Below are 18,302 nucleotides of genomic sequence, written 5' to 3'. Positions count from 1 at the left end.
GGGGAGTTTTGAGTAAGTTGGGTTAATACATTTTGATTCTATAAAGGGCCTCTTTTTGGCCTAAGCTGGGAGAAGGGATTCTTGCTAAGACTGGGAAGGAAGTCCCCCAGATCCCCACTTTTTGGGGCCCAGGCACAGACCTGGCTTCCCTGTACACTGTTACCTGAGCAGGCTGTGTAGACAAGGTCCAGCTCAGCAGGAAAGGCCTGTCTTCACCAGTGATTCCAGGGTGGTCTCTGCGGCAGCCTGAGAGCTGCCCCGAAAACGGGGCCCTCTGCTCGCACTTAGCTGGGCAGGCTCTGGGGTCCAGGCCAATGGGCAGACAGGTAGGCAAGCTCCCATCTGTGGAAGCAAACACAACAAACACCCCATGCATAAGCATGGACACAGGATAAGCCAGATAAAGGGACCAGGAGGCTAGCCAGGACAGGGTCCACTCTTGGATACAATGAGATCACTTACAACCTCATTTCACTGGAGAACTACGAGCCCATCTGTTGAAACTCCAGGTTCCTACTGGGGAGCAGTATCTTTATATATGTAGGTACATATAAGGATGAACATGAAAAAAAAAAAAAAAAAAAAGGATGAACATGAACACACATGCTATGGTGGAAAGAACTCGACCTTTGGGAGCCAGCCGGTCCTTGGATCAACCCTCACTGTATGATCATGAGCAAGTCAGTTAACTTCTCTGGCTCTCAGTTTTCTCATCCATAAAATGGGGAGATCTTATAAATGAGGGAAGAACACTTTGGGGAAACTATATAAACTAAGGGCTTATTTAGAATGCAGGTGTGAGAACTGCTGTTCAAGGACATGGTAAATGCAGATTTTCAAGCAGGATGTGTATGCAGCTGGCGTTTACCTTCTCCATCAGCAACTGGTTATGTCTCTTGTTTTCTTGAATATCCATGGCCCTTCTCACCACCCTCCTGCTTCCTGCCTATTTGTCTGCCTTACTGAGGTCTATGCTGGAGCCCAGAGGGGGTCTGGGAACCAGGCCTCATGGACTGCTTACAGGTTCTGGTTGCCTGGGAATTTGTATGTGTGGCAGAGATCATGCCTGTATAAATGCACCTTTGTGAATGTTCAGCTGTCTGGGTAAATACACCTGTATGTGGGCTCCTGGGTCTATTTAGCCTTCTGTACATTTCTAAATGTGTCTGTGGATGTACATGCGAGTTGAAGAGTGTACGTGCACGGGATCCTATGTTGGCTCAGTTATGCTCTATGTGGTTAGCCATGTGTGTCTGTCTGTGTGGGGAGGGCTAACATGTACCTGCGTTCAGTGTCTTCAGTTACACGTGTGGGTGTGTTTCCTGGGTCTATTCAGCTTTGTGTGTCCAGCTGAGCCTGTGTTTGCACGCCTGTGAGGACATGTACGTGTGCGTCTGCCTATGCGGGAGCACCCTGACTCCAGCTGTGGTTGGGGTAGGAGTGTTGCCTCTGTGTGTGTGTGTGTGCACATGCTCTGCCTGGCTCTCTCCATCTCGCTGTGTCAGGAGCTGAACCGGCTTCTGCCTGTCTCCGAGCTCTCTGGATGCATGGGTGGGGGGGGTGGGTAGGGTGGGGGCGTGCGGCTGATCCTCTGCTGTCCCTGCAGGTTTCCAATCTCGAGGCCTGTGACTGCGGGCACTGGTGTCACTGTGGATCAACGTTACCTCTCTCCTACCTCTGCCTTTTTCTGGGTTTTCAGGGTCATGGCTGACAGTGTGACTGGTCACGGTGTTCCCATGGGTCTGTTTTGCTATGGGTCACTATGTGCTCGTGCGTTATGTCCACGCATATGTGTGTTGTATAACCTTATCATTGTGTGCCTGCGTGTCAGTGGGTCCTTGTGCCAGATCACTATGTCTGGGCCCAAAAGAGCTATATGTCAGTGTCAACATGTGTGAGAGGGTCTGGGTGCCATGGTGTGCCTGTCAGCACAACAGTGCCTCAGTGTTTGTGCGGTACCTTTGTGTAACTCTTCAGTATGTGTGTGTGCATGTGTACTGCACGCAAGAGACCCTTTGTGAGACAGTGTGTGTCTGTGTCACTGTGTTTGTGTGCCTGCTTCCCTCCTCCCTCCCTATCTCCTGTGCTTGCTCTCTCTCTCTCTCTCTCTCTCTCTCTCTCTCTGTAGGAGCCAGACAACTCCCCAAGCCTGGATTAGGGACAATTTATCCACAGGCAGAGAAGAATTCCAACCTGCCAGAGCCTCCCTCCTCTGATCCATCCCCCTTTCCCCGTGGTTGGGTGGGCACAGAAATGCAGCCCGGCAGCTCCCAAGCCCTGAGGGAGCCCCCACCTCTGCAGTTCCCCAGAGGCCCAGGAGGGTGGAAAAGATGGAAATCTGGGTGGCCCCAGAGCCCTCCAGTGGGGGTGGACTGGCTGCCCCCCATCCAGGCCCCCACAGCTCAGCGCATCTTGGCCCTGCTCTCCTACATATGGTGGTGGTGGCTGGGGGGGGGGGGGGGAGTCTGCATGGGGTCTGCCGGGCCCTGTGGGCTGGAGGGACCTCAGGAGCAAAGCTGCTCCCAGCCCCTCCACAACCTGATACTCCCCAACTGATAAACGCCAGCTCCCCGCCACCCCCTAAAATGGGAATAACTGGGGAACTTGCAACCGTGCCCGCAGAGGCTGGGGGCGATGCTGGGAGTGGGGGCAGTGCGGTGGGGGGGAATGCAGCAGAGGGGGGCACGAGGGGGGCTGAGCTGGGACTAGGGCTCCCTTCACGGTGCTCCAGGCGCAAGGCAGTATCACATGTTTCCCATTAGCTGCTCTGGCCTCCTTGTTCAGGGGGTGTTGGCTGGGGGAGATTTGTTCTGGTTGCAGACACCAGCCGAGACCACACAAGAGAGAGAGAGAGAGCGAGGGAGAGAGAGAGAGAGAAAGACAGAGAGGGAGAGGTTGAACCCCAGAGGGAAAGCAAAAGACACACAGAGAGGAAGATGCACAGAGACACACAGAGGGAGAGAGAGATAGAGCCACGAGAGCCTCGGGAGCCAGAGACAGACACACAAGAACACAAAGCAGAGAGGCAGAGGCTGGTGATGGGGAGGGGCGCACAGGGAGGTGGAGGCGCAGGTGGAGAGGCTGGCCAGAGGCTCGGAGTGCGAGTGAGGCCAGGAGGGGCCGGAGGGCCACAGGGGTGAGGGGCGGCTGAGGGCACGGCGATGGCCACGCGGCGTGTGGGCAGGGGCAGGGGCAGGGGCAGGGGCCGCTGCGAGGCGGCCGGGCGGGGGCGGCCGGCTCCAGAGCCTCCCGCCTCCTGACCCTCGAGCCTCGGCGAGATAACAGGCCGAATAGTGCTGACTTGCGGTTCAGAAATCCAATATCCTCCGCGGCGCACTAATCGACTACCTGAGCTCCCGGCCCGCGCCGAGCTGCCCCGATTAATCCTGCGGCTCCACAGCCTTAATTAGTTTAACAGTTTCAGGGGCTGAAGAGGCAGGGACTGGGGTCCCCCCATGCTTGCTGGGCCGCAGACCCCCATGCCAGCCCTGTCTGGTGCCCCAGCTCCAGCCACACCTGCTCCTGCCACATCGTCTGAAAAACACGGGGTCCTTCCTCCTGGGAAACGGTCCCGGTCCCGAGAGGGTTAGCACCTACGTCCAGAAGGAAGGTCACAGGGGACTCAGACCATTTCCTCCCCCCAACCCACCACAACCGTCCTTGTGCTCAGGGCTCCAAATGCTTCCTTTGGCCAGCTCTTGGGGGCCCTGTGGTCCGTATCTGCACAGGGAGGCCCTGCCAACCGTGGGCCCCATACCACTGGGCAACATGTTGTCTCTTTAGGGTGAGAGACAAGCTCCCAAGTTACTGACAACCTCCCAACAGCATGAGATAATCACACATGTCACTCCCCACAACAGCATGAGATGGGTGCGTGGTGACATCTCACACATCCCCAACAGTCAGAGACAGGCGTATGGGTTGGTGAAGACCCTCCTAACAGGAGGAGCTAAGTACATAACCTATCACTCCCCCAATGATATGGGCACATCCAATACCCCCAGACAACAAGAGACAGGGACACAGGTGACAACCAACACACAGCCAGGAACTCCCACACCCACCAATGGGATGTGAAATGCAGAGAACCTGTCTCTCTCTCTCTCTCTCTCTGACACACACCTCACCTTCCAGGTGTGAGGAAGGTACAGACCCCCCCAACCCCATGAGTCAGGGACACAGCCTCACCCCTTCCCCAGGAGTCCTCCCTTCAGACGACCAGATGGGTACACGACATATCACCCCTCTCACTGCTTCAGACAGGTGACAACCCACCCCCACTGCTCCCCCATCACTGTCGCCAGGCTGGGTGGTGCCGTCCTCTGCCTGCAGAGGCGTCACAGCTCACAGGGCATGAATGTCACCCCAGCACTGCCAGAGCCGGGCACAGCCGCATGTTGCCCCAGTGACAAACACCACTGGCCCCAGGAGGAGGTGGAGGCGCACAGGGCTCTGGGCGTGACCTTGGTCCCTGGACACCAGGAGGGGAGGCGCCTGTGGCCTCCCTCCTGGGTAACTCAGCTGCCTGGTGCTGGGGGAGACAGAGTGCTGGAAAGGAAGCTGCCCGGGCACACAGACAACCTAGAAATGCCATCTCCCCAGGCTGCCACCCCTGCCCCATTTCTAACTGAATGTTATCTAGGGAAGGGGCAGAATGAGCCGGGGAGGGGGGGCTGTTGTTGAGGCCCGAGGAGCTGTTCCTCTAAGACTTCTCAGAGATGGGTGGTGGGGAGGTAGATTGGGGGCTGCTGCTACCATGCCCTTAGGCTCCAGAACCAAGAGGGCGTGTGATGACAGCTTCAGACCTGCACTGCTGCACTGCTGCCGGGGAGCCCCAGGTCCTTAGGAAGGCCCCCTCTCCAAATTCAGGCCACAGAGCCTGACAAGGAGGCCAAAGTCCAGGGGCATGACTCACCCAGGGAACAGGCCCAGCCTGCTGGCCAGAGAGTGAGGGAGGCCAGGAGCCAAGAGGCCTGGGTTCAAGTCTGAGCTCCTCCCAGGCCAAGCTGAGTGACCTTGGAGCAGCAGCTCAGTCTCTATGGCTTATGGGGAGGGGGAAGGGGCAGTGGTGAGGAAAGTGCCAGAGAGAAGCTGAGGCTGGAGACCAGCAAGCAGAGCACTGCGGGCCATGGGAAGGACAACACACCAATCCAGACGATCCCTGGCTCCACTGCTTCCTCACAAGGGACCTCAGCTTTCTGTACCTCAGTTTCCTCAGCTGTAAAGTAGGGATGATGTCAGCCTCACAAGACAATGTGACATGAAGTGGGCAGGTGCTCCAAAAATGGGAGCTTCTTACTGAGGAGGGAAAATAGAGAGGGTGAGAGACTTGTCCAAGCCACAGGGCAACTTAGTATCAGCTGAACTCGGCCTCTAGCTAACTCCTGGTTTCCCACCTAGGGTTGTTTCTCTAAGACTGCCTGGAGATCCACAATGAGCTGGGGGCAGGGGTTACGGAGAGGATGTTGGGGTGTTGGTTACAGAGCTGCCCTGCTCTCCAGTGAAGACCAAAGGAAAGGAGTCTGTCATACATCCCGACCTTCACCGGGAACCTCACCTGGCTTGTCTTCAAACACTGGACCAAAGGGCCAACTCTAAGGGAGGGAGGCAGCCCGCAACCCAGCCCACCCATGACCGGTGCCTGTATCTGCGGCTTGGAATATTGGGGGTACCCGGGAGGTCAGTGTCCAGAGGCCGCTCATCGTGCGAGAGTCCAGAGAGGGACAGGCCCAGCCTGAGGTCACACAGCATGACAGCAGCAGAGCTCAGAGCCCTGGCCAGGGACAGTCTCAGAGCAGAGTCCCTCTAGCCCCTGGGGATGGCTGGAGCTGGGGAGCCCTGGGGGACTGAGCGAAACGTGGCGACAGATGGCCTGCCGAGGCAGCGGCGATCTGGGCGGCTGGCAGGCATGCTCGCTCCCGCGCAGGGAAGCGGCTAATTTTAGCTGAGGCCTCGATGCCAGCTTTGTTCCCCCCACCCACCCACCGAGGGGGCCCAGCATGCCTTGCGTGCAACCCGCCTCCCCCAAGCACCCCTACTCCCCCGCCTGGCCCCTTGGTGAGTAGTGCCCAGACCCCAGGGTCCTAGAACTGTCTGCCTGACCAGGTCTCATCACACCCGAAAGCGAGGGCTAGGCCCTAGAGACCTGGCACCCCCATGCCAGGGCCTGTTTCCCATGACTCCAAGTTCATTCCTTGAAGAGGGGTGGCAGAGGGGGGCCGGAGGCCACTACTCAGACTGGGAGGGAGGGCCTTACAGCCAGGGCTGGTCATCCTGGGGGAGGGGCACTGCCCTCCACTCCATACTTAAGGGGACTCGACCTGTATTCTATCCCTGCCCTGAGACAGATTCTTCTGTGCTGGAGTCGCCCTGGTGTTGGTGAGCAAGGGGGCAGCAGTCACTCTACCCCTTCCTTGTTCCGCATAACTTTAATACTGTTCCAGGAGTTCAAAGTACTATAAAGAAGTCAGAAGTAGAACATGGGTAGTAGTACCTTGTGCCACTGGGGGAAACTGAGGCATAGCGGGAGACAGGCATCACTGTAGCAGGGTAGGAGACCAATCCCAGGAATCTGTGAGACCCAACTACACATGTTCTTCTTTTGAGTCCTTACAGCTAGGGGGCTCTTGGGTCCTTGGAACTACCCTCTGCCCTGACCTGGGGTGGTCGAAGGTAGACTAGACGGATGGGAACCTGTGCTCTAAAACTCTGGAAAAGGAGGGCTGGCACTCTTGGCTTCTGACACTCCATTTCCTGTAGGTTCTCTGACCTTAGAACCTCCCCTGCCCATCTCCGATTCAACTACAGATGTCCAATGGGGTGCCAGCACATCTGGCCCCTATTTGAAAGGGGGCTCCTTCGAGGTGACTCTGGAGGGTCCCCAACCCTGTACCAAACCTGGGGCCCTGAGGAAATCATCAAATGGAAAACAGAGGAAGACAAGTTGAAAAAAAATCCATGTATTTGGAGGAGACAGTCATAAAAGGAAGAAAGGTAGGGCAAGGGCAAGGCAAGGCAACCGATTCAGGAAGAGAGAGCTCAAGGAAGAGTGTGGGGGCAAGAGACATGGGGCAGAATGAGGCTGAAAGAGAAGGAGATGGGGAGGGAGGGGACAAGAGAGAGAGAGAGAGAGAGGGAGGGAGGGAGAGAGGGAGAGAGGATAGGATGCTGGAGGAAGGAACACAGCAAAAGAGACTCAGAAGAGAGGGACAGGAGGAAGAAAAAGACAAAGACACAGAGAGACAGGCAGGATGAGGCAGAGACAAAGACAGAGAGAGAGAGAGAGAGAGAGAGCAAGATCCACACAGAGGGGAAGAGATGGAGAAGGAGCCTGCCACTGACAGGGCAAGGCACAGAGAACTAAGGACACAGGGAGCTGGAGACAGACAGGGTCTGACACACCCAGAGACCAACAGAGACAGTCGAAGAGGGTGAGACACACTCAGAGAACGCGGTGGGAAGAAGGGGAAGACATTAAGTGATAGAGTGTGTGGGAGGGGGTGGGGGGGACAGCCCCAAGTGAGGAGGGAGGGGGCATGAGGAGGGGGGAGATGTCGTCGCCAGAGCTGGTGGGGGGGACAGAGGACAGAAATGGAATGTGGGTCTGGGCATGAGGCTCACAGATGCATCGGCTCCGGTTTCAGCTGGGGCAGTTGGCTGCTGAGGGGGCTGGGGGGGGGGGGAAGGAGCAGAGCTGGTGAGGGAGGGGGGGCCTGTTGCCATGGCTGCGGGCACGGCAGGGGCACAGTCGGCTGGCACTTGGGAGTTCTGGGCATGGTAGGGGGCTGACTGAGGGGAAAAGCGGGGGGGGGGGGGGGGGGGGGGGGGGGAATGAGGAAGCTTCACCCCTGCCCTTGGGGCTCTACCAGGAAGAAAGTTTCCAGAGACAGGATGGGAGATGTTGGGGCCCAAGAGGGCTCTGGGCCTCTCTCCACCCTGTGGCGGGTGGGGGGGGCGGCGGGCACTACTCCACAGGTCGCCTATGGGTATCCCAGGTTCCCGCCCGGGGCTCAGGCTAGCCCCTAGGGACCCTCCGGCTCCAGCCCCTCCAGTCTAGCTGAAGATCCTGCATGCTGCTGCTGCTGTTTTTGCTTGCAGGGGAGCAGCAAGATTGTGAATTCAGGATCTGTAATCCTAACGCAGAGCCCAGGCCTACCGGGCTCCAGTTGCCAAGGCGACGGAGGGTCAGAGGGCAGCGCGGGGCGCCCGCTCCTCCAAGTCAGAATCCCAATTGTTAAAGCCCAAGAATAAACAGCTGAAGCGGCCGTGGGGGGGCTGGGAGGGGGGCTGAGGTCTGCATCGGCTCAGTGTGGTGTTGTCAAGCGAGATGTCACTAATTGTCTGAAGGAACGGGCTGAGGCAGCTCTTAACTGCTTCTGTGCCACCGGAGACACCTTGGCTGCCTGGCCCCATCCCCCGGGCCTCCCAGCATTCCACTGGGCCAGCTCGGTGCTGGGAGTGCTGGCCCAGCATAATCTCTGCCTCTCTTGCACTGAACCCCCACATACTTTGGCTCCCAACACTCCTCTTTGCCCAACTTGGAACCTCCCACCTGCAAGCTAAATCCTTATGTCCTCAGAACCAGTACCCCCCAGTTACTGGGCCCACAGTACAGCCCAGAACTGCCTGTTTGGCCTGCAAAAGCCCTTGCAGTTCCCCCAGCATATCCACCTCTGCCTCTCAGCAGTCAGAGATTCTGGAATGTAGGTGTACAGATTGCAAAGGAGGACAGATGTTGGGCTCTTGTCATCTTTTGGGGCTAGCAAAGGCCCTCCTAGAGAAAGGCCCATGGTATCTTTCTGTGCAACCTCTGACTCTGTCACACACCAGAACCAAAAACCTGACTCAGGGCCAGGAGACCCCATTTCTAGTTTTGGTGGTTCTACCTACTTGCTGTGGACTTCTGGGTATTCCCCCTCTGTGGCCTGCCTCATCTATCATCCATCCTCTACATTCAGTAGCGCCTATTCTGAGCTAGGCTGTGTCTGGAACCCCTGCCCAGAGGAACTCCCAAGAAAACAATCCGAGATCCATCAGGTAAGGTATTTCATGAAAAACTGGAGCAGTTTGTACGCGGTATACTGTCCAGTGGGCTGCAGCCAGTTAGTAGTAGCAGTACTGGTATCCCATTATCACAGAGGGTCACTAAAAGGGTGTAGGTGATCAGAAAAAAGATTGGGGAGGGGCAAGAGAGGCCAGTTCTGGAAGGCTGTCCTGCAGAAAGTGGTACCTGGTAAGATTTGGACAGGTGAGCAAGGAGGTAGAATGCTCCAGAGAGGAGGTCTTGTGAGGTCCTTCAAGGGGAGCTGAGCTCTAAGATCTCAGGGTCGCATGTTCAGCCCCTCCCAGAGCAGGAAGAAGGCCTTCTGCGGTCTCCCTGCCCCGCAAACCGGCCCGGCCTCCTCCTCCACCCACTGCGCCTCGGGATAGCAGATTGGTGCCTGGAGGGGGGGGGGGGGGGCGCTCGTGGGCAGGGCTCCCGGAGATTGGTAGCACCTGGAGTGATGTCACGAGGGGCGGGGTCATGGCTTCGGGCACTCCCCTTGCCCCAGGTCCCAGACCCCTGCCCCACGCCCGAAGTACGGTCTCCAGGAGGGGGCGCTCAGGCCACCTGGCCGCCCCCTATCAGGTGGCGGGCGGGGCTGGGGCGCTGTCCGTGGGCGGGGAGCTGGGCGCGGAAACAGGGGATCCCCCAGAGAGGGCCCAGCCCAGCTTTGGGCTGGATGCTTACAAAAGGCGACTTGTTCTTTCTTGGGATGCCTGCGCCTTCTCAAACATACCTACAGCCACACTCCGGGGACAGCTACACCCACACATTGCTGCACAAAGCCTGCCAGGGTGGGGCGTGGGGGGGGGAGTGTCGCCAGCCCAAGAGGGCAGCTTTAAGAAAGGGTGCCCCAACCACCCTTTGCCACAGGCTCAACACCATTCATCTCACCCCCATCCAACCCTGAGTGACCTGGATACTCACACAGCTTCACAGGCAGCTCTGGGGACACTGATCCAGTCACATTCTCCTAATTACCCTCTCCCTCAGACCATCTGTAGCTCAGCAACTCTTTCCTGCTCTAGAGTCAGACCTCGAGCTTCGAGCTTCTTAGGGTCACCCATGCCGTGTGAGACCTTAGCACAAAATGAAACCCATTAAGGTTCCTTTTTACTGAGCACTTATTCTCTGCCAATCCTTATAATTACCCTTTGTGGGGAATGGTATTAGTCTCATTTTGCGGGTGGGGAAACTGAAGTTTATGTTAACTAGCTCGCCTAAGGCAGAAGCAAGGATTTGAACCCAAGTCAAACCTGACTTCAGAACCCCTGCCAATCATCACACCACCTTAAACTCTAACACCCCGCCACACACACACACACACACACAGCCAGCAAAACCACCTCAGAGTCAAGGTGTAATTCACTATCCCAAACACACATCAATGTCACAGTTTAGGAGTCTAGGACCAGGCTGCTTCTCTCACTCCTTCCTCAGTGTCTGTGTGCTGAGGGGGGTAAAGAGTCTCGTCCTTCTAAGCTTTGCATCTCTAAGGCTGGCCCGCAGTCATTATAAATGGGGCGAGAGTGAGAGCAGGGCCAGAGCAGGCCACCTCTAACCTTTCCAGCAGGCTCACCTCCACCTCCCCTGACCCCAGGATGACAAAGCACTGTCAGACTGGCTGGGGCACCAGGCCTGCAGCTCTCCCTGACCCCTTGGGCCAAGATCCTCCCTTAGCCCCCAACCCCTGCTGAGAACAAGTCGAAACAAACTCCTTCCTGGGGATGTCAAAGCACCTTTCCTGGGGGAGGCGGCTCTGTGATCCCCTGAGCCTGGCTAAGGAGAAGGATCAGGTTACTCTTTCCCCAGCTGTGCTTGGACTCCTTGGGGCTGACCTTTCACCTCATCCAGGCCAGGACCCAAAGGGGGCCCAGAGTACAGCCCTCACCTCCTGTTAACCCTCTGCATTCCTTCTCTTTTCATTGGGGCAGGGTGCTGCCAGGACCCACAGGGTCTTAGGAAGCCCAGCTGAGCATGCCAACCTTTCCCCACCCTTCTATCCTGGGGTCCGGTTTCCCAGACAGCTTTACAGAATGCTCTTCCCTGCCCCCTGCCCAAGCTGCCCTGCCCTGCCAGGATCAGATACCTCCCTCAGCCTAAGCAGCTGAAAATGACCTGGGCTATTTTCGCTCTGGGATCGCGTTGCAAACTCCCCCTTGAGCTGGCAGCTTCCCACATCCCTCCACACCATTGCCCCTCACTCCTCACCCCTAACCTAGAGCCACTGACTTCCAGGACAGGAGGACTTTTAAAGACCACAGGCTTAAGCCCCTCAGATGGGGACACTGAGGCCACGGGAGTCAGGCACAGGGCTGGGCAGAGAACCAGGCTTCCTGGGGCTCCGCCCAGGTCTCTATCTACTGTCTAGCACAGCCTGCTCTGTACCCTAGATCTCAGAGCCTCTGACCCAGCCAAAAACCCAGCCGACCTCCTCCAAGCACCAGAAAGTCACCCAGAAGTCTCTGTGCCGCCCTGCATGTCAGAAACCGCTTCTGCCACACTCTTCTCTTTGTTTAGAACTGGGACCAGGTCTGTACCTGTATCACAGCTATGTGGATCACGGGAATGTTTTGGCAGGTGCAAACCGGGAAGACTGACAGGGAGACTGAGGCCTACAGGAATGGGAGGGAGATCCAGGCTTCCTGGGGTATATATTGCACAATGCTTCTATGCTCTGCTTCTTGGTACCCCACTTTTCCCTTCCTACCAACCTGGCCCCCTCCACGCTCCTGCCCCTCCACCTCAAGCCCCAGTCCTCCTGGGCAGGAATGTTGACTGGTCAGGTCTGAGCTGACCATGCGAGTGGCTATAAGGCGACAGACCCCCCCCCCCCACCATCCTCCCATCCCCCCAGCCTGGGGGAGCTCACATACCAAGGCAAAGTGGGGGTGTGTGTGCGGGCAACTGCTTTAACCCTTTGCATTCGGGCTTTCAGGATGAAAAGGAGAGGTAACTTTACTTCCAATGGCCCCTCCCATTTGAGTGCTGTGGGGAGGAGGGGGGTGCCAGCAAAACGGACTTCACTGAGGAGGTGGAGTGAGGGCATTTGCCCTGCTAGTAGGCTCTGTTAAGAAAAATTATGCTTTGCCACCCCAACTGTTTAATCTCATCTCCCATGACATTTGGAAAAACAGTCAGGGGCTGGTACTGAGGAGGGAGAGAAGGAAAGAACAAATCATGAACCCCAACCTCAGGAGCCCCTAGTCTGATGGGAGAAATACAACCCTGCCCTGGGGAGTCTGATGGGGGAGACTAGGCACAGAGGTTGGGACAAAGAGCTGTGAGCAGAGAAGAGCATGTTGCTGCGCAGGAGTGGGAGGAAGCCAGGGCAGGAGCAGAACAAGCCAGGTGGGGTCAGATCAGGCAGGCTTCCCGGAGGCCCCTCGGCCCACACCCCTCCCCCCAGGCTCTGGAATCTCGGGGGTCAGGGCTGAGGGACAGCCCCGCCCCCTGCTCCCCTCGGGCTCAGGAATTCCACCAGCCAAGGGGGGGGCAGCTGCTTCGGCCTCAGTCCAAGTTGGCTCCCACTGGACCGGGAACTGCAGCTCCTCCTCAGGCCCCCACCCCCACCCAAGCCCCTAGGCTGGCCCCCAGCCCCCTCCCCTCCCCCCTCCCTGGCTGGCACTGTGAGTGCCAGGCGCTGGCAGAAAACAAACCCGCCGGGGTGGGTTTGCAGGGAGCGGGGTAACCTTGACACAGTTGCGGCAGTCGCTAATGGCAGACACACACTCCGCCTGTTCTGGGGGGACTGTTGCCGTTGCTAGGAAACCAGCAGCCGCGTGAATGGAAATGGGTCAGTAAACCTGGGGAGAGATAGTGTGACACTCGAACCACTGCAGCTGCTCCAGCCCACACCGAAATCCCTCCTCTTCAATATTTATCACTCCCGCCTGGGCCCTCAGCTCCTGCCAGACCCTGCACCAGCCTGGCCCTCGGGCCCCCCCAAGGCTCGACAAGAGAGGGAGGAGAGAAGAGATTGGGGGGGGGTTGCTTATCTGCTCCTTGGGGGGGCCCCCCAGGCGGGATGGAACTGGTTCTGGAGGAGATTGAACAGGAAACAGAGTCTAATCCTGTGGCGGGGAAGGGGTTAAAAGGTCAATTCACGCCTGTTCCTGACTTAGGCACCGTGGTAAAATTACTGCAAGTGTGAGCAGGCTAGCAACTGCCTGCTTGCCTACCTGCGGAGGCACTGATTAAGACAGGAGACCTCCCTCCCCGAAGAGATGGAGGGGGAAGAGGCACCCAAAACATGGCCAGGATTTGCTCACAGCTTGAAAACACCTTCCTTTACAGCCAGGCAATCTCCCTAATGTAGCCTAAGCTTTCTAACAGCCAGAACTGATGCCTCTAGTACAATCTGATAAGCACCCCAAATGGACATGAGCTGCCTATTGCTGGACGATAAATACCATCCTGTACACACATACCCCTCAAACAGCCAGACACTCACTGTTCAGGAAACCTTGACAACACCCCTACACGGATACCCCTACAATAGAACATGACAACTGGCAATTCAGAACAGTGCAGTTCAGCTCAACACCTATAAACAAGCCGGCAGATCTAGGCACAGGCGAAACTACTGTGTCAGATTGTGCTGAATTTTCCTGGTAAGGCTGGAGCCCTCCCCGAAACTGCCTGCCCTGACCCCCAAGCCTGGCTCTCGGCTTCATCTATGTTTCCTTCTCTACTGTCGCCAGCTCTCGTCTTGCACACACCCCAATATGCTACCCCTGCAATGGCTCTTCGGGACACACCATCCCACAAGCTAGCTGCCTGGAACACTGCATCCCCCACTCCCTGGAGGCTGGACTGGTCACTGACACACACATTCCCTTCCCCTAGAAGCCGGCGGTCTCACAGCTCTGATGGATGCAAGCTCTTGTTTTTAGGCACAGGCCTCTCTACTGACAAGAGGGGCCCTGGGAATCGGTGATGCCATTCACTTGGGTGATATGCCCCTTCTGCCCACCACAATCTCGGCCAGCGTCCCTGAATCTGTGTCTGGGGAAGGGAGGCACTCCAGTCTTCTGGAGGTGGGGATACCTCCACAGGAATCTCCCATCTGACTTGGTTCTGTGTGCTCCTATCTCCTAGGATACATCAGTCAACACAGCCTGTCAGAGCTGGAAGGTGCCTCAGGGAGTCACTGATCCAGCCTCTTCTGCTTATGCAGGAGGAAACCAAGGCCCAGAGAGGGGAAGCAGCTGCCCTAAGTCACACAGCCCAACTGTGGCTTCCAGCCCCTTTCTCTTCCACAGTCCCTCACTGAGAGCTCTCTACAGATTGGAGGTACAGGCAGCCCAGGAGGGTTTACTGGAAGCAGAGGGAGGTGGGGCTGGATTCGATGGGAAAAAGAGTCTACAGTCCTAGAGGCGAGTTCATGAGAACTGCCCAGCAGTGCATTCAGAGAGACACAGGCACCTGGCAACCCTGGAATCTGGGCCACATAAATGTCCTCAAATCTGGACCATGCCAAAATGATCCAGTGGATACTCATCCCCCACACCCTACCCCGCCTCATCCCTGGAACCAAAGGTAAAGGAAGACTGAGCTATTCTCCATACCTGGTAGATACTTGGGAATCTCTGCCTTTTATTATTTAAATAAATCTCTGCCAGGAAGCCTCTGGGATGCTCATGAAAGAGGTGTTCTGCTATGTAGCTTTTAAGTCAACTCTATGTTGCAGAAAAGTAAATTGAGGCTCAGAGAGGCGAGTAGTTTGCTTAAGTTCACACAGACAACAAATGGAGCCTTGAGTTCCTTCCAGTACATAAGGAAGGCCAATCCAACAGGAAACAGGGAGAACTGGGGGGGGGGGGGGGGGCGCATGGAGGGGAGGGAAGGGTGGGAGTTGACACAGGCCCAGGCCCAGGCCCAGGCCCAACATCCTGGGCTGAGGAGGGAGCCAACAGGGATCTGAATTTGAATCTGGGTATCTGGGTTCCACCCCCACCCACTCTAGCAGAGGTGGAGTGAAAGGTCAGCATAGAGATGGGAGGGAGAGGAAAGCAGAATTCCGCTAGCCTCTCAGCCTGCCTAGGCCTTACCCTAGGGAGCCAGGCCAGGGGCTGCTCCAGCTTCCCCCAGCCCAGAGCTCTCTGTCAGGCCCCATCCCACCCCTTAGGAACAGCAGAACGAGTACTGTGAGGAGACAAGGTCCCCTCTGGTGGTCTCAGTTTCTCCACCTGTACTGAGAGCTAACGTAGCAGGAAGGACTTCGGAGGACTCTTCCAGCTTTAACGAAGTTTGGTGACCAGTCCTAGTCTTCAGTTCCCAGCACCAATTTAGATGTCTCTCCCCTAGTCTGGAGCTAGTTGAGAACAATGTTAACTGTGTCCTCAGCGAATAAGTGAACACTTAATAAATAAAACCAACATCTTTCCATCCTCCTGGGCCTTACTGCGAGTTACTACTTACCTTGGGAAGCCAAATTTCACAGGGTTGCTAGAGGGGAGGGGGATTCAAATACTTGAAGAGCTCTGAATGAGACTGTATGCTACACAGGTGCCCTTTATTTCCTGTCCTTACTATGTGCTGACACTATGGTAATTGCTTTCAACATTGTGCAGCTTTAAGCTCCACAAGGCCATGGCCGACCTACTATTATCTAGTTTTTGAGATGAGCAAAGGGACTAAGGAGTGAAGGGACTAGCTCAAGGTCACACTGCCAGTGAGTGGCAGAGGAGGGATTCGAACTGTACCTACCTCCACTGCTTTTGTTTAACACAGTGAGGGTGTGCTGGGCTGGGGCAGGAAATGGAAGTCGAACAGGGACCCTTGGCAGAGGGAGAGGTAGTCCACCCCAGGCGAGGGAGGCGCCTGAGTTGCCAAACGGTTCAACAGTGTGCGGAGGCCAAATGGTATTGGAACTAGCAAAGTGTGGGAAAGCATCCCTTCCCCTCCCCCACAAAGGGCAAGGTAGACCTCTTTCCCTCCCCATCCCCACGCTGCCCAGAGTGAGCCCTGAGAGGTCACTTACCTACTCCCCCGGATCTCGGGGCTCCTGTAAAGGGAACCCCCTCCCTCCCGGGAGCCCTTTTCTGGACTTCAGGACCTGCAAGGTGCAGGAGCCGCCCCCAAAGAAAGCTGCCGCCAACGTCCAGAAAACTGTCCAGGATTTTTCCGGCACGTCCGCCCCCCGCCACCGGCTCCGCGGTTGCGGGGGGTGAGGGTAGTTGGGGAGGGGGTTGTTGGGAGAGGACGGCCTCGCCTCCCTCCTAGGAGCCCTGGGGCGCCTCTTGCTCGAGCAGGAGGCTCTGGTCCGTAAGCCCGGCCGTTCTCGGGCCCGAACGGTCCGCCTCCGAGTTTTCCCGCCGCCGCCGCCGCCGCCGCCGCCTCTCAGGCTACCTGGCAGGCCCGCGCTGCCCCCTGATCCCTGCCACCCCCCCCCTTCCCAGATGAGGCCGGAGCTTCTGACTCCTGGAGGAGGTGACGGGCCGAGAGGGAAACCAGGCGGCTGGGGGAGGGGCGTTGCCTGCACCTGGCCCCTCTCCGCCGCCCAGGCCGGGAGGGGCGGGACTGGACCCCCGCCAGACCCGAAAGGAGCGGCGGGGGAGGGGAGGTGCGCAGCCCTCGGCTCCCGCGGCCTGGGGCGGGTAAGGGGATCTCCCCCCGCAGCCCTCGCCGCGGAGGCGCCCCCTAGGGTCGGGCTGCGAGGCGCCCCTTTCGGAGCCGCGCGCTCAGCCCGCTCCCCCGGCCGGCCGCGCTCTCCAGCTGCAGGAAATTCCAGAAGCTCTCCATCATCCCGGCGCAGCGCGCAGCCCGGGCTGCCAAGGCTCCCCGAAGGAGAGCCACATGCCGGCCGGCCGCGCGGCCCGCCCTCGTCCCCCCCCCAACCCGGCGAGGCAGCCACGTCGGGCCGGGCGGGGGCCCGGCCGGCCGCCCCTTCCCGCGCCCCGGGCCCGGCGGAATGCGTGGCAGCCCCGGCCGGGGGCTATTTTGAGCGGGAGGGGAGCGGCCCAGCCTCGGTGTTTTCGGCTTTTTCCTGGCCCCCGGCCCGCCCTCCGCCAGCCCGGGCCCTCGGCTGCCCGCGGAGTGGGAGGGGGGGTCACGTGGCGGGGGAAGGGGAGGGCCGCCGCGATCCGGCTCGGGCTCCGGCCCCGGCCCAGGCCCGGGAGGCGCCCGGCGGCGGCCCGGACCTGCGCGCTCGGCCGGGACCCAGCGGCGGGATTATTAATAGCGCGCCTGGCTCGGCGGCGGCTCCCGGGCGCCCGCTACCTGCACGCCCCTCCTCGGGAGAGCCCCGACGGCCGGGCACTCCCTCCCCAGCGGCGCACTCTGGCCTCACTGGACAGCGCCACTGCGTGCCAGCGGCCAATCACCAGCCTCGATTTCCTTACCTGTACATTGGGGATGTGCCACCTGGCTTTATACCCTGGGTACCAAATACGGCTTTTGCTTGCTGTGTGCCTCTCTTTGGGCAAAATGCCTTCCTTTTCGGGGGGCCTCAGTTTTTCCGTTCATAAAATGAGGGGGTCCGAGAGAATTCTTTCCAGGGAAAGAACCCCTTACGTTTGAATAATGCATTTTCCCTTACAACCCAGTTGAACTTATCAACTACCCGACAGTAATAGCCAACACTGACCACTTGCCCTAAATGCATTAACTCACTTGAATATAAGGTTCCCAGAAAGTAGGTTAATATCTCCCTTTGGCTGATGAAGAAACTGAGGCCCGGGAAGGGTAACTGACCTACCAAAGGTCACACACTAGCAGAGGCCAGAGTCCGATAAACTTCGCCTCCAGAGTCTGAGCTAGCCGCTGAACCACAGTGCCCTGAGACAAGCAGGACAAACACAGCCCGCTTTCTTATAGTGGGGAAAACTGAGGCTCAAAGTGTCATCTGCCCAAAGTTGCCTTTGGGTAGTTAGTGGCAGAGGTGAGCATCCAACGCAGATCTTCCAATTCCTCGTCTAATACCTCACTGCAGCCCTCTGAATCTGTTCTGCTTCTGCCCTGGAGCAGCTAACAGGGTTCCCAGGGTGGAGTCCTAGAAATGAGCACACAGGCACTATCCCCGTGGCCACAAAGCTGTGTCCAGGGCCCCAGGGAATCACCCTTTGTTCCCAGGGGACTGACCCAGCAGCCTTCTGGGCCCACAGGGTTCACTAGTCCACTAACTTCTAGACTTTGCCTAGCCATGGAGGTTGGAGGCACCTGGGGATGAGGGGAGATGGCATGGAGGGGTAACAGCCTAGGACAGGGCATGGAGTTGCTTCCTGCCCCCCCTAACCTCCAGCAAGGAAGCACAAAG

General features: G+C 57.8%; 1 protein-coding gene across 50 annotated transcripts in view; it reads right to left on the bottom strand.

Moving 5' to 3' along the window:
* The window catches only part of AHDC1 (AT-hook DNA binding motif containing 1), a 64,267-nt gene that overhangs the window by 20,755 nt on the left and 25,210 nt on the right, over positions 1–18,302 (bottom strand). For 48 of the 50 annotated variants that reach the window (XM_072750599.1, XM_072750607.1, XM_072750629.1 and 45 more), the window contains one exon: positions 164–342. The gene's annotated coding sequence lies outside the window, so the exon portion shown is untranslated. Of the gene's footprint in view, positions 1–163; positions 343–868; positions 1,963–16,028; positions 16,395–18,302 lie in introns of those variants that run through there. The other 2 variants (XM_026014420.2, XM_026014419.2) reach the window with 2 other exon arrangements.

The sequence above is a fragment of the Vulpes vulpes genome, chromosome 2, assembly GCF_048418805.1.
Source record: "Vulpes vulpes isolate BD-2025 chromosome 2, VulVul3, whole genome shotgun sequence".
NCBI classification, from domain to species: domain Eukaryota; kingdom Metazoa; phylum Chordata; class Mammalia; order Carnivora; family Canidae; genus Vulpes; species Vulpes vulpes.
This window is presented reverse-complemented; position numbering and strand designations above follow the sequence as displayed.